The sequence below is a fragment of the Mus caroli genome, chromosome 4 (assembly GCF_900094665.2).
Source record: "Mus caroli chromosome 4, CAROLI_EIJ_v1.1, whole genome shotgun sequence".
Taxonomy (NCBI): Eukaryota; Metazoa; Chordata; class Mammalia; order Rodentia; family Muridae; genus Mus; species Mus caroli.
This window is the reverse complement of record NC_034573.1, coordinates 129,671,223-129,680,680: the sequence shown is the minus strand read 5'-3', so window position 1 is coordinate 129,680,680 and position 9,458 is coordinate 129,671,223. Positions and strand designations below refer to the sequence as shown.

The 9,458-nt window shown below is 48.3% G+C and overlaps 1 long non-coding RNA gene across 2 annotated transcripts; it reads right to left on the bottom strand.

Annotated features, from left to right (window-relative positions):
• Positions 1 to 3,004: 3,004 nt before the first annotated feature.
• On the bottom strand, positions 3,005 to 8,760 carry LOC110292134. 2 transcript variants are annotated; one of them, XR_002377666.1, is made up of 3 exons: positions 8,678 to 8,760; positions 4,421 to 4,500; positions 3,005 to 3,203 (listed from the first exon to the last, which is right to left on the bottom strand). It is a non-coding gene; the product is annotated as an uncharacterized LOC110292134 (long non-coding RNA). The 2 variants fall into 2 exon arrangements; XR_002377667.1 differs by lacking the exon at positions 8,678 to 8,760 and adding an exon at positions 7,064 to 7,108.
• Positions 8,761 to 9,458: the final 698 nt, after the last annotated feature.

Sequence of the window (9,458 nt, the reverse complement as noted above, 5' to 3'; positions counted from 1 at the left end):
GGGACTTCCATGAGTTGTCACCCAGAAAATAGTCACTAATCAAAGTAGAGAACCCCTACCAAAGGCGGGCAAAGAACACAGTGGCCTTGTTGACCACACGAAGAATGCTCGCCTCCTTCCTAGACTTTACAAGACAGAATTTGGAGTCATCCCACACATTCAATTTTTTTTTTATTTTTTTTTTATTTTTTTTTTTTTTTTGGTTTTTCGAGACAGGGTTTCTCTGTGTAGCCTTGGCTGTCCTGGAACTCACTTTGTAGACCAGGCTGGCCTCGAACTCAGAAATCCGCCTGCCTCTGCCTCCCGAGTGCTGGGATTAAAGGCGTGCGCCACCACGCCCGGCTCAATTTTTTTTTTTTTTAATTCTAGGACTCCGGAGGAAAGCCCAGGGCTCCACATTCACTAGGTGGGCGCCCCACCACTGAGCTCTGTGGACCCATACTCAGTACGCGGGCACTCCACCACTGAGCTGCATACCCAGCTTTGAAAGAGAATGTGAGAGCAGGAAGGTGAAGAATCATCAGAATCCACTCAGGAGGATCGAACCCAAGTCTGCCTGGTTCCCCAAACCACTCAATCACCTTTCTGGGCTCTGCTCCTAGGCTCCTGTGTGGCCTTTGTGAACAACTTGCCCTCTCTGGGCCTCTGCTGTCAGATCTAAAATGGAGGCGATAGAAAGAGCAAACACAACAGGTTCCAGGAAGTAGGTGGGACAGCCTGAGGAGGGGAAACCACACTACAAAGTCCTTCACAGCCGAGCCTGCAAGTGGAGACTGTCTGTGGCTGTGTGCTGGCTGTGTGCGGTAGATTGTGGTGATGAGGTCAAAGCTTAGCTGTTCCCCTGGAGGGAACAAATAGACTCAGAACTGAATCCAGGGCCTTGCATGCAACCTGCAAGAATTCTTAGACCCCAAGAATGCATCGCTGTTTCCTTTGGCAAGATTTGATGGACTAAACACACATATTTCCAACTAATTGACCCACTTGAAATGCACAAGTCTGTGATTTTTAGTAAAATTGAGTTGTCCAGCGACCATGACCAGGAGAGTGACTGTGACTAAGTACCTGCACCCGAGTAGCTGGGTGCTGTGCTTAGTCACTCCACACACTCTCAGTTCCTCCTCTGGACATCCTTGTCAAGTTGGCTTTTAGGATTACTACATGTGTTCCATGAGGCAATCACGAAGGAGGAACGAGTCAGGCCGAAGGTCACATACGGCCACCGGTGTCCCTGAGGAAAGCGTACCCAAAGCTACATGCAGACTGTGGCCAGGCTCCTCACACCCCAGTCCCCAGCCTGCTGCTTTCTCTGACCCTGACCTTTCCATCTGGGTGACCAGATGAACCGTGTCTTGGGGTTCTCAGAGCATTTCCCATGTGCCCAAGGCTGGCCCAGGCATTAGACAGAGGTTGGACAGTGCTAGCCAAGGCTATGCCCTTCTGTACAACACCTCCATTTCAGCTGGACGGTGACAATTCTTTGGTTTTACAACTGATGTGACTTCTCTAGGTTGCTGTTCCCCTACCCTACCCTATCAGACCCCCAGCAATGGCCAGGGAACAGGGATACTTATTTATTCATCCCCAGACATTGGTTGCCCCTGGCAGCAGCATCCAACTACAGGCCAGAAAGAAAACTTGTCTATTTCTGTCCCATCCACCCGCTTCTGCCTATAAGTACCCCAGCATGTGAACAGAAGTGGGTTCTGGTGTTCTGGTGCTCATCACAGAGACCCGAACCCAAGGCAGCCTTTCCTCTGAATGGCTGTCAGTCTTTCTGTCCCCTGCCTGTCCTTCCTTCCAGCTGACCTAAAAGGGGAGGTAGCAGGTTTTTTGTTTTTTTTGGGGGGGGTTGGCAAGCTGAGATGAAGTCCCAGGGAGCGGGCTGTACTGTCGTTCAGACACTGAGGTCCCAGGGATAGGGATTTACTGTCATTCAGGCACAGAATCAGGTCAGCCAGCCAAATTTGGAGCCAACCATAGAGACCCAGGGAGCCACAAGTGGGATCCACTGAGAAGAAGATTTTCCTCCAAGGGCTGAGATGGCTCCAGTGAGCCTGGACTCCAGCCGGCTCCCAGCGCTTTCTCTCTGGCCTCCTGGAGACTTGCTCTCTCAAGACTTGCAGGCAGGGAATGGATCCCAGTGTCCCCTGGCACCAGGACCGCTTGCACCCTGAAATATGCCTGGTCAAGCATCCCAGCAGTGCCAGCGAAGGGAGAGGCCAATGGCGGCCACCGGTTATAGACTCTTTCATTCCTCCCCAGCTCACATGCCCCTGACTTATTCACCTCTGGTCTTTGATCATGGCCATGGGGTGACTACAGTGATGGAACCTCCAGCATAAGAGAAGCCAGGGCCAGCTCTGTCCACGGACACTACCATCCCCTGGGACAGCAGTTCCCAACCTGTGGGTCGTGACCCTTACACAAAGGTCACCTAAGACCATTGGAAAACACAGACATTTACATTATGATTCATAACAGTAGCAAAGTTAGTTATATAGTAGCAATGAAAATAATGTTATGGTTGGAGGTTCCCACACCATGAGGAACTGTGCTAAAGTAGCATTAGGAAGGCTGAGAATCACTGGTCTAGGGCAAGGGGCAAGCTGCAGCTGATGGGGAAAGAGGTCAGAGGCCCTGAGTTAGTCTCCATGCCCAGGTCTAAGGGGCCCTGTCTGTTGGCATAAGACTAAAGGCTTCTGACAGCCATCAACTCACGCTGCAACCCTGAGCAGTGGACCTCAGTTTACTCATCTCTTTGATGGGTATAGAGGTAACTCATTCTACTGAATGGGATGCCCTGAGCAGGCGCTGATCAAGACCATGAGCAGTGTCACCATTAGGAAGAAACAAGAGGACTTTGAAGGGCAGGAGAGAGGGAGAGAGGTACAAATGAGGAAGGAGCTGGGTAAGGAAGGCTGCAGGCTGATGACAGAAGGCAGAGGCAGGTGGGTGCATACTAAAGAGGGGGACCAGATGTGTGCCCATCAATCAGCTTTTATGTCCCCTGCCCTTCCCTCCCCGCCCTGCCCCGCCCCTCCCCACTCCTTGGATATTTGGGAAGGACACGGGGTAGGAGACTGGGCCCTGGGCTCTTTTGTTTGAGGTTTTCGAGGTGAATTATGCAGGAGGCTTCAGTTGAGGGCCTGGGAGCACTTCATTATTGATGAGAGACAGCGGATCCTCTGCTGACAGCCTGCCTGAAAGATATGATTAGCTTGTAAAATATTAATCACCGTTCTGGGGAGGACATGGATTAAAGCCCCCAAGGAGTGGTATTATCGATGGTCCCTAATTTCAGGGGACTTTGAAAAGGTTTTAGCGTAACTTGGAGGAGACAATTAAATTCAATTAGAATCACTGGAGCTGAAATGTCACTCCCTCCTGGAGGGAGGGCTGAGATGAGGGGGTCTCCCCCACCCACTGGAGGGTTTCTGTCTTTGCTCAGAGAGATAGTTCACCCTTACTTGAGACCTCAACTTCCACCCAAACTCCAGCTGGGGCTTCTCCCCAAAAGGCCCCAACTTCTCCCCGAAAGGCTGGCTAATTTTATGTCAACTTGACACAAGCTAGAGTTATCTGAAGGAGGGAACCTCAATTGGGGAAATGCCTTGATACGATCTGGTGATAGGACATCCTTTTAATTAATGATTGGTGGAGGAAGGTCCAGCTCATGGTAGGTGGTGCTAGCCCTGGGTTGGTGGTCCTGAGAAAGCAGGCTGAGCAAGCCATGAGGAGCAAGCCAGTGAACAGCAGCATCCCTCCATGGCCTCTGCTTCAGCCCCTGCCTCCAGGTTCCTGCCCTGTTTGAGTTCCTGCCCTTATTGCGTTTGATGATGAACTGTTCTATGGAACGATAAGTGAATTAACCCTTCCCTCTCCAGGTTGCTTTAGTCATGGGGTTTCAGCACAGTAATAGAAACCCTTGACTAAGGGCACCAACCAACTACCTGGATGCTGTCTCCATGAAGCACCTGGGATATGGCAAAACCACCCTCAGATCATCCCATATGATGCTGAACCAGCTATCTCCGACCACGTATCCTAGTACTGGGCCCTTCCCCCAGCTTGAAATGCCTGTGAAAGAGACCTAGAAACAGCCAGGCATCTTGATGCACACTGTTAATTCCAGCACCCAAGAAGACAGAGAAATGCGGGAGGCAGGTATATTTCTTTAAGTTCTAGATCAGCCTGATTCTGTGTTACATAATAAGATCCTGTCTCAAAAACAAACAAACAAATGCTTTGGGGGAGAGCCCTCTGCTCCCCTTCTCCCTGGGCCACGCCCCTTGTTCACCTGACTAGATGTGATGGGCCCCTACCCTGTATTGGGCATGCTCACCTGTGCTCTGCCTCTCCTGACTCCATCCACGGTTTCCTGGGACAAGCACTGGTCTAACCAATGCTCCTTGCTTACCTTCTCCTTCGGCTCTAAGATTCCTGTGACATTGGGAGTCTGGACTTGGTCAGAAGTGAACTCCCCCAAGGGACAGCTCCCTGAAATGAAGGCATGAAGCAGACACTTTGCTTCTGCTAGAAAGTATTTCCTCCTGGCTTGGGCCACAGGCAACTGAGAGCAGGCTGTGGACCTGGTAGTGTCCTCTCCATACTGGGTCAGCTGATTGCTTCTGAGTACCCGGCAAGTTAATCACTCAAGGAGCACCACGGCTTCCAATCAGCCCAGTCGTCTGCCCCCCTCTATCCTCAATCCCCGCTATGGTGAAGAAAGAGAATCTCCTCTTTTTCCCTTGTAGTCATTAACTGGGGCTTCTATAAGATTAACAAGAGAAAAGCAAACACCAGTTGATTGGCATTTGTTCCTGTTGAATTCTGGGAGGAATCACTAACTCTCTAGGGGAGTCTCCTGGGACCTTTAAGCTTCAGACCTCCACACCAGAGTTTCTGGAAATAAGAGAAAACGAGCCGGGGCCTAGCAAACACAGGAGTGGATGTTCACAGTCAGCTATTGGATGTATCACAGGGCTCCCAATGGAGAAGCTAGAGAAAGTACCCAAGGAGCTAAAGGGATCTGCAACCCTATTGTTGGAACAACATGATGTACTAACCAGAACCCCGGAGCTCTTGTCTCTAGCTGCATATGTATCAAAAGATGGCCTAGTCGGCCATCAATGGAAAGAGAGGCCCATTGGACTTGCAAACTTTATATGCCCCAATATAGGGGAATGCCAGGGCCAAAAGAATGGGAATGGGTGGGTAGGGAAGTGGGGGGCGCTATGGGGGACTTTTGGGATAGCATTGGAAATGTAATTGAGGAAAATATGTAATAAAAATATTAAAAATTTAAAAAAAAAAGAGAAAACGAACGTCTGCGGAAGGCTGGGGCTGGCTGGAAGGAGTACCAGAAACAAGGAAGGTTTTGTCTCTCAGAAGCCCCAACTCAAAATAGCCATTATGCCAAAGGGGGCCTATCTGGAATGGGCATGTTCTGATCTATAGTCATATTTTGAAGTGGCTTGTCCTTAGGGCCACTTTCCATAGCCTCGTGTTCTCTGGGCTCATGGTGTCTGCATGTATGACACCTGTCGCCTGCAGTCCTTCCTCAGCCTTTGCTCCAAGGCTTGTAACTCTTCTCAGGTCTTAGCCAGTCACCAGGTCAGATGAAATTTTTCTCTAAAAGCACTCGACTGGGGAATGGGCTCAGTGAGGAGCTGCAGGAGGAGTTGGGACCCCCTGCATCCACAGAAAAGCTGAGTGTGTCAGCCTCTGTCTGGCTAGAGGCAGAGACAGGAGGATCCCTGGAGCTTGCTGGCCACACAGTCACACCAAAACAGGGAATTCCAGACTCAGAGAAGGAACTTGCCTCAAGTAATAGGGTGGAGATAGAAGGCACCTGCTATTGACTTCCGACCTCTGCATGTGCACACAAGTATAAGCACACTCACATATACATGTATACAAATACCACACGAGTATGCCCATGTGTATGTATGTATGTATGTATGTATGTATGTATGTATGTGTGTGTTTGTATATATACAGTATATATGTGTGTGTGTGTATCTATACTATATGTGTGTGTATATATATATCTTATATATGTTTAGTATATATACTACATATATGCTATAGATAGATATAGCTATAGATATACTCCATATATATATGTGTATATATATATATATTTATGTGTGTGTGTATGTGTGTGTGTATTTCTATGAATGTATCTATACTATATATGTGTGTATACATCTGTATATATATGTATGTGTGTATGCTTAGTATATATACTATATATATATATATATATACTATAGATAGATATAGATATACTCCATATATATGTGTGTGTGTGTGTCTGTGTGTGTGTATTTCTATGAATGTAGCTATACTATATATGTGTATATATATCTGTGTATATATATATGTACGTGTGTATGCTTAGTATATATACTATATATATACACATATATATACATATATACAAACACATATATACACATATATACTATAGATAAATATAGATATATTCCATATATATGAATATGTGTGTATGTATGTGTGTATATCTCTATGTGTGTATACTATATGTGTGTGTTTATATCTGTATATATATATATATGTATGTGTGTATGCTTAGTATATATAATATATATATTATAGATAGATATAGATATACCCCAGGGATGTATGTGTGTTTGTGTATATGTATGTGATGTGTGTATGTATAAATTCAGGGGAGAATGCAGAAACGATGTCATGTGACAGCCTCAAAGACAGGGCAAGTCCAGAAGGTTCTCTAACAGCCAGTCCAGACAGACCTGGTACCTCAGAGACATGAAGATCATTAGTGAATATTCGGAAAGCACTTAGACCAGGGCCTGGCATTCCGAGAGTAATCAGCTACCAGCTGTGATGCTCTAAGTGGCCATCCTGTTTATTTTGGAAGGAGGCGTCACAGTCAAGTGGTGGGCAGGACATCTGAACCCTGACTGTCTGGTCTCCCATCTGTAGCAGTCTTCTTGTCTTTGTCCTCCCTCCCTGGATCCCTCCCGCTCCTCCTCCCCAGCCCTGAGGCAGACACTCTGGAATTCATCCCTACCTGATGCACTCAATTCCCGGAGCCTTCGGAGCTTCAATATTGTTGCAGCTAATTTAACATCGTTAAAACACAGCAGTTATTAGCGACTCTTCAAGCAGGTGGATGGCGCAGCTCCAACTCCAGCAAATGAGACTCACTTCTCTGGGAGATTGAGCCTCTGTTCTCCCCCCCACTCCCACCCCGCCCCCGCCCCATGTCCTTGGCTTTTGAGAGGATGGAACTGCAGCTGGGATCCAGGCAGCCTTGATACCCAAGCCTGAGACATTCTTGTCTGACTGACGCTGGTACCACACACCTCACTCAGGAAAGGGGAGCCAGGAAACCACAAGTTGGTGGACTACACTTGGCCTCTTAGCCCTAACCCTGTGATTTATTAATTAATTAACTAACTAATTAATTAATTAATTTTAATCTGGGGGTGCACACATGTACCCCCAGAGGCTAGAAGCATCAGAATACCTAGATTTGGGGTCATAGATGGTTGTGAGCTGCCTGTTATGAATGCTGGGAACGAAGGTCAGGTCTTATAGAAGAACAGCAAGTACTCTTAACCATGAGGCCATCTTTCCAGCTCTCAACTCTACAGTTCGCTATGGTGGTCTTGGCCAGGCTCTTCTCCCCTGTAAGACTCAGTTTTCCTAGTTACCGGCTATAGTGAGTACCAGCTAAACTCTCAGATTCCCAGTGCTCAGAGCCTGTCCTGACAGGACTGAGAACGACAGACCCTTGGTGACCTTCGGATAAGGCCCAGGTGTGGGGAGAAGTTTAGAAGCGAGGGGTGGACACCTTGCTCTCACCCGAACCCCAGTCTCAGCATGCAGGCCCATCAACAGCATGCTTGAGTCATGAAAAGAACACACGGAGGTGAGGGAAGCAGTTGTCTGGCTTGCAATCAGGGGGTCCATGCAAGTCAGCTGTGGCTACTGTCTCCCTAAGAGATACACTGGAAAAGCCCGGTGCCCTTCTCCAAAGCCCTTGTCCTTGTGAACATTAGCTTTCCTGCGGTGAACAGACAGACTTGGGCCCAACAATACCAGCCCAATCTGTCTGTTGCAGATAGGTAAGAATGATCTAATTAGCCCTGTTCTCCCACAGACTTTCTTAGTTTTCAAGTGCTTGGTGGCCCCCAAGAAAAGCCAGAGCAGTCAGTCCCATGCTTGGGTTTAAAGCAAGGTTCTGAGGGCTGAGGGTGTGGCTCAGTTAATGAAGTGCTTCTCTAGCCTGCATGAGGCCCTGGGTTCACTTCTCAGCTTTGGGTAAACTGGGCACGGTAGTACAGGCCCGTGATCCCAGAACTGGTGAGGGAGAGGCAAAAAGGACTGTAAAACCAAGATGATCCCATCCCAAGCAAAGAAAAGAAAGGAAGAGAGAAAGAGGCAATACAAGGGGAACCATGCTTTGTCTGTTTGGTTAGTGGGTTTGGTTTTGCTTTTCTAGACAGGGTTTCTCTGTGTAGCCCTGGCTGTCTTGGAACTCACTCTGTTGACCAGATTGACTTTGAACTCAGAGATCCACCTGCCTCTGCTTCCTGTGCTGGGACTAAGGTGTGTGTCACAAGGTCCCGACAACCATGAAGTTTTCAAAGCTAGATTAACAAAGGCTAAGACCACTTACTGTCTTGTCACTGAAAGTCTGAGCTGTCATCCTAAGAGGTCTCCTTTGGGCAGCCAAGCCACAGAGAGAGACATGTGTCCTTGGCCAGGAGGCTGTTCACAATGAACATCCTTCCCCATACTTTTAAAAATATATGTATTATTATGTATGTGTCAGCCAGTGTGTGCCACGGCATGCAAATACGGGGCAGAGGGCATCTTTGTGAAGTCATTTCCTCCTGCCTTCTATTCTACCAGGGTTCTGGGCTAGAACTCAGGGAGTCAGGCTTGCTTGCCAAGAGCTTTGACATGCTAAGCCAACTTGCTGGACCCTCAGTTCTTTCATTTTTTTATGTCTTAATTTTAGATGGAGTCTTGCTCTGTGGTCCAGGCTGACTTTAAGTTTATAATCCCGCCTATACCTCCTGAGTACCTGGGATGACTGACCTAGGACCCTGCACCCTAAAAACCCCACATCTCACCATTCCTTTAGCAAAACCAGCCGCCGGTGAGTCCTCAGAGGCCTCTATGAACTCACGGAGCTATTTAAGCGGCAGTGGGACCCTACCTCTCCCTTCTCCTTGGGGCTGAGGCTGTACCTGGCTGGTTGCGATGCGGTCCACCACATCCAAGCCATGTTCCTCATCCCTGGGGCAGGTGCATCCACAAGTTATTGCAAGGATGCCGACGTACACTGGCCTCAGGGCTGCCCTAATTCCTGTGTCCTGATGTTGCTCACTCTGCCGCCTCTGCCCTTGGAGAACCCCATGCACAGCCTGTCAGGCAGCCCAGATTCCTAACCC